This window comes from Chrysemys picta, chromosome 20 (assembly GCF_011386835.1).
Source record: "Chrysemys picta bellii isolate R12L10 chromosome 20, ASM1138683v2, whole genome shotgun sequence".
Lineage (NCBI taxonomy): Eukaryota > Metazoa > Chordata > Testudines > Emydidae > Chrysemys > Chrysemys picta.
Genome location: NC_088810.1, coordinates 21,259,963 through 21,266,684, shown reverse-complemented (window position 1 = coordinate 21,266,684; position 6,722 = coordinate 21,259,963).

Here is a 6,722-nt window from a genome sequence, read left to right as displayed (position 1 = left end):
TATGAAAAGAGGCAGCGCACAAGGCAACGGGCTGGGAATCAGGACGCCTGGGCTCTGCTATCTTCCTGCTGTGTACCCATGCGCAAGTCCTCTCTCTCTGCCTGTTTTCCCTTCCGCCCTTTGCCTGGCTTGTCTGTTTAGACGGCAAGTTATCTGGGGCAGGGGCGGTCGCTCATTATATGTCTGTACAGCGCCTGGCGCAATGGAGCCCTGATTGGAGACGCTACAGTAATGCTAATAATCATAATAAGCAACTCACGGCTTTGTCACTTTCCTTAGTCCATTGTTCCCTAGAGGCCAGGAGCTACTGAAACTCACCCATCTGCAGAGGGGACACCCCCCGAATCCCCACTTAAGCCCCAGGGCTTGATTCTAGTGGTCTCGTGTTCCCCAGGCCTGGACTGGCCCTTGGCACATCGATTCATTTCACTGTAACAACCTGGGGATTTAAAGGGGGAAAACATCATGGGAGACGTTCTCCGTGGAAGTATTAGCATTAAGGTGGCACCTACGTCTCAACATCCTTAAGGCTGAAGACTGGGCTGAGAATCCACCAAACTCATTTCACACAGGGCACTGGAAATGGAGGGGAAAGAACAGTAGATCGTGTGTGTATACCTAGAGAGAGAGACAAAATACCCATTAAGTAGAGCAGGGCAAAACAAGGGGGGAGGAAATTATAAGATGTTTTCCAAGTTGTTCCCTTTTTTAAAAAAAAGAATGTTTCAATTAATTCCTAAACGTTGACTTTTTTTGAAATTAAAAAAAAAAAAAAATTGCCAGGGGAAAACTTCATCGATGATTTTCCTGATTTTTTTTTTTTTTCAAATTTCTGTCTCATATTTCAACCAGCCCACCCATTAATCCAGTCATCTCTCCATTTCAGCCACTTATCTGGCCCTCGTTGCCACAACGCTGAAGGTGTTTATCCGCACAACACCACTCTGAGGCAGGGCACTGCTGTTATCCCCATGGCATAGATGGGGAAACTGAGGCACAGGAAGACTAAGTGCCTTGCCCAAGCTCCTCCAGGCAGTGCACTAGCTCCTAGGGATCTAAGCACAGGATCATCCTTGTTAATTTGGTTCCAGTCAATACTCTTATGGAGGCAGTGGTGCTTAGTGGCTCGAGCACGGTTCTGGTTTCAATTCCTGGTTTTGCTACTCGTTTACTGGCCTCTCTGTGCCTCAGTTTCCCCCTCTGTACAAGGAGGACGGTGTGTGCTGTTAGAAAAGCTAGCGCGCATTTGCAAAGCTCTTTGGAAACACAAATCCCTAAGTAGCCTAATTACTTTTCACATTATTTTCCTCCCCAAACTCAGAAAAATCCTTCTAGCCAAAAAAAAAAAAGCGCCCGGCTTGCAAACGACACAGGGAATTCATCTCAGGAGTCTACGGAGCTGGATCCCTGGGTACTACTCTCTTTAGCACCTTCCCCTTCGAACTTCGAGTCGGCCTCAGCCCTGCGCTTCCACCTCTCTTCGCGCCACGCCGGCTGGGAACCGCTCCCCTGAGCCTTTGAAACTCCCCCATTTGCAGCATTGCCTGCGCTCCCTGAGGCCTCTGGAGTGGAGAGCCCCTCCCCCCCGCCAGCCCCCCACTTCCCAAGGTGACAGAGGCCTCTTCCAACAGGGAATGGGGGCACATGTCTGAGCCGTCAGGATCCTAGAGCGTTTGCCTGTCTCTGGGCTCAAGAAGATCAAAAGGGGTTGCTTGGAAACAGCCACTGGGAGTGGCGGGGAGAGTTACGGGGGGCCGGGGGGAAGAAAGAAAGGAGAGAGAGAGAAAAAGTTTCCCCAACGATGGCTGCAGAATCCCCACTCTGCTCTTCTGGGCCAGGCAGGATTAAGGCCGTTCCCAGATCACACCCTGGGCTGACAAGGCCGTCACGCCGCGCTCTCCCTCCCAGCCGCCACCTGCTTCTTCGAAGCCTTTCTCCTCGGCCGTGGTGCCCCCGGGGAAGCAGAGAGCCGTCGAAGCCCCGAGGCTGGGCACGTGCCATAAAGCTTGGCACACTGATCTTGGGAGCACCGGACGTTGGCACTAATAGCGCCCAGGCGGATGCCCCAACGGCACCGTGAGCTGGGGCGGCCGACCGGACGGTGTTCCCTAGGGAAGGGAGGTGGCTGCCGCTGGGAAAGTTGCAGGGCCGTACACCGGGGGGGGCGGGGGGGCATAGATCAGTGTTCTTCATTGCAAGGCCCACGAGCCGGGGGCAGCTCCCATCGACCCCAAGCGCAGCTCAAGTTCCCTGCCGCGCAGCAGCTGTAAAGGGCCTCACAGCAGGGACCTGGAGAGGAGAGAGGTGGGGGGTGGGTGGGAACTGGGGAGGGGAGCAACTGGGGCTTGCAAGGCTGCTGTGGGCCTCTCCCCCAGCCCCGGAGCCCCTGGGCGGGCTGCCTGCCGGCAGGGGGGAGAAAGAGGCCTCTGCCCCCGGAGCTAGCTGCTGCCGGCAGGGAGAGGGCTGGGGGGAGTCCTCTGGCCCCAGCCCTAGGGCAGCCTGAATGCACCCCAAACCCCTCATCCCCGGCCCCATCCCAGAGCCCTCACCCCCCCGCATCCCAACCCCCTGCCCCAGCCCTGAGCCTCTCCCACACCCCAAACCCCTCATCCCCGGCCCCATCCCAGAGCCCGTACCCCCAGCCAGAGCCCTCACCCCCCCTCCACATCCCAACCCTCTGCCTCAGCTTTGAGCCCCCTCCTGCACCTGAACCCCTCATCCCTGGCCCTACCCCAGAGCTTGCACCCCCAGCCAGAGCCCTCACCCCCCCCCTCGCAGCCCAACCCTCTGCCCCAGCCCTGAGCCCCTTCCTGCACTTGAACCCCTCATCCCTGGCCCCACCCCACAGCTCACACCCCCACATCCCAACTCTCTGCCCCAGCCCTGAGCCCCTCCCACACCCCAAGCCCCTCATCCCTGGCCCCACCCCAAAGCCCACACCCCCCGCACCCCAACCCTCTGCCCCAGCCCTGAGCCCCCTCTCGCACCCCAAACCCCTCATCCCCGGCCCCACCCCAAAGCCCTCACTCCCAGCCAGAGCCCTCAACCCTGCACCCCGCCCTACCCTGGGCCACCTCCCACACTCTGAATCCCTTGGCCCCACCCCGCGTGGCTCTCACATGGAAGGTTTTTTGTCAAAGTGTCCCCCACTTCAAAAATAGCAAAGAGCCAAGCTGGAGAGCCAAGCGAGCCCCAGGGCAGCGGAAAGGGTCAATGCAAGCCACGACCCGCAGCGATGCGGCCACCTTCAATCCGCAGCTGTGGTCCATTGTGCAGCTGGGATCAAAATAGTCCCTTGTGTCTTGGGACCTGCAGCCACTGCAAGCGACTTGCGCCGGGACTTATGGGGAGGTCTCTGCGCAGGAGCCTCCCAGCCAGTGGCCAGCATGGCTCTAGGTTGCAAACTTTGGGTGCCCCTGCAGCAAAAGAGAGAGATCCATCATCCCTAGTAATGTCCCCCCATACTGTGCATCCCAGCTGCAAATTCCTCTCCTTCCAGATGTTCCAATGCTGATAGCACCAAGACAGAGACTTCTAGCGCTAGTCAGGAAATTAAACGAGTCTATAAATCTTTTCAGGTTTCCACTGAAAACCTGGAAGAAATTTTGGTTTTGGGCAGTCCCAAACTGCAAAAAGTCAGCCCCAAACATTTCGTTTTACTCCAAATTTTCTCAAAATATTTCATTTGCCAAAAACCAAAAGCATTTTTGTTTTTCAAACGGTTCATTTTGGGAGGGAATTTTCATTTTTTGTTGGCTGAAAACAGAAAAATGTTCAGTGTTGACAATAAAACCGGGAAGATTTCGTTACAATTTCCCACAGACATTTCCACGTGAACCAAACAACCAAAATCCGCTCCCACATCTAACAGGGACCATGGCACATTTCACACCAGTGTACGGCTTTCAGAAGGGGGATCATGTGATCAAAACACTTTGGGAGGTGTATCTCCTACAGTCAGGTGTATCCTGAATCTGCTAATCCCTCAAAGTGAAAATCCAAGAACACAGCAATTCGCACATGGAAACAGAAGCATAACTGGGCATTGAATGGTTGCTTTCCCATAGGTAATCAACACTGCCCTCTGCTGGGAATGATAAGGCAGAGCACCGTACGGGAAAACTGGAGGTACCCACCCATCAATGAAAACCCTGTTCCCCTCCTTTAATTACATTTTGTAGACCTCATGGACATTTTGTCTCATCAAGGGTTTGCCCCAGAAAAATTAGAGAAAGAAGAGGAAAAACAACAACTCTTGTTGGATCAAGGGATGGGGCCCAAGCCCATCCCCGGCCTCCTGGGCTGTTCAAACATCTGGATTTGTGCCCTGGTCTCCGATTAGGTCACCTCTATAGGCCATTATTTATTGATGTGCATTACAATTCGACTAGAGGCTTCAGCTGCAATCAGGGCCCCCTTATGCCAGGCGCTGCACATACACGTACTGAGAGACAGTCCCTGACTCAAACAGCCTGCGTAGACACAAGGTGGGAGGGGAAACCGAGGCCCGGGGAGGGGAAGCAGCAAGCAGAATCAGTGATTTCTTATGGTGTATTGCCCAGTCCAATTTTTAAATGCTCTAAACCCAGGAAGCTTTGCCACTTCCCTTGGGAGTTGATAGCAGATGCTAAGAGCTAAGGTTGCCTAATGTGATAAATACATTCAAAGATCATGAAGCACTTTGAGATCTACTGATGAACAGTGCCATATAAAAGAGCTAGGGATTATTATTAACATTTAGTCGTTGGTTAATTTCACCCAACGCGCCTCGTTCTATCCATCCTGTGTCATTCTACCCACCTGTCTCCCTCCTTGGCTTTTGCACCCCACAGGTACTTGGGGGCTGGCCTCATCGCTCTCTGGTTCCTCCATCTTCCCCCCCCCCCCCCGTCTTGTTCCTCCATCCTGTTCCCCCCCCCCAACTTCACAGCAGCCTTCTATCAAGTTGTCTGAAGAGATCGGCCTGGGAAGAGAACAGAATTTCAGGAAACCAGCAGAGAAAAGTTTGACTTTTCCTCCTGGCTTGAAGAGGACGACGTACAGGCATTTAGTGATATTTCCCAAAAGGCTTGGGGGGTGGGAGGGAAATAGCAATCCCATGGGGGACATTGTCCCTCTCATGTATGTCAGTCCACTGGGCTTGATTTATTTTCTAGTCTGACCTCCTGTCTAACAGGCCAGAGAACGTCCCCGAATTCATTCCTGTTTGAACCAGCGCAGACCTTCCAGAAAATCCTGGTTTTAAAATTGCTGGTGAGGGAGAATCCACCATAGCCCCTTAACTGTCTCTGCGTTACACTAAACAGACAGAGCTCCTTGAGTCTGTCACGGTCAGGCCAAGCTTTTAATCATTCGCGGAGCTCTTCTCTGAGCCCCCTGCCATTTATCAACATCCTTGTCCTGGTTATCTGACGGGGACGTCCCTTGAGGCCGATCAAGGGGCCTTAAAGTGGGTTGAAACAATCCCCCCCCCCAGAGTCTCCTCACTGGCTGGTGCAGAGCGCTGCATCCACCCACCCCCCAGCGTAGGGGGGAGGGAGATAGGGGTGGGGCTGGAATGCACTGCATTGGGGCTACTCTCTTCCTAGGAGCCATCTCTGAAATATACAAAGCCAGCCCCTGGGAGATTGGGCTCCCTTCTTCCTTGGCTTTGGGCCTGCTTGGGCAGTGCCGCGTAAAGATCCTCTGCTTTAAATGCAGCAAAAGCTGCTCCCCTCAACCCTCCCTCCACCGCTTTCTTCACTCGATAAGGAGGCTTCTCTGGGCATCCCCTGCTCCCTCACCGAGCTCCTTCCAGCGGCTTGAATTTCCACCAAATCTCTGCCAGACTTCCTGTCTGGCTGCCCGGCTCCCCCCGCTCTCTGGTTTATTTCAGTGAGTCGGTATTGAAATGCCATTAAGCGATACGGATGGCGCTGACCGGCCCAAAGGGCTTGTAATTCATCTCCGGCGCTCCAGACGTCGAGAGGTGGGTCCGTGAAGAGGAGGAGGAGGCGGCTATCGCTGGGAAAGACGTGGCTGAGGAATTGGGGTCGATAGAGGTGGAAGTGGGGGACGGGACTGTGGAAGCAAATTGCGAGAAGCTAGCACGAGCTGAGAGATGAGCTGGTCCAGGTGACGTGCCACCAGGGGACCATATCTTTTGCTGCTGGTTCAAGTCCAGGCCAAGGCAATGTAGGAGCCCCAGTCCTGACTCAGGACCCCGTCGGGCTGGCTGCTGCACAGAAACAACCACCACACTCCCCAGCTCTTCTCCTCCATAGATCTCAAAGTACTTTCCAAAGGAGGGCAAGTATCATTGGCCTCATTTTACAGATGGGGAAACTGAGGCACCGAGCAGGGGCCTGACTCGCCCCAGGTCACCCAGCGGCAGAGTTGGAAAGAGAACCCAGATTTCCCAGCTCCCCCACCAGCGCGCTATCCCCTCAGCCCACGGATTGCACGCTCTGCCGAAGACAAGAGACAACAGGTGGATAAAAGTATCCGAGGGGTGGCCGTGTTAGTCTGGATCTGTAAAAAACAACAGAGTCTCCTGTGGCACCTTTAAGACTAACAGATGTATTGGAGCATAAGCTTTCGCGGGTGAATACCCATTTTGTCAGACGCATGCTTATGCGCCAATACATCTGTTAGTTTTAAAAGTGCCACAGGATTCTCTGTTGCTTTTTACAGGTGGATAAAGTCAGCGTCTCAATGACTTATAGGAGTCATTCCCAGCTAAG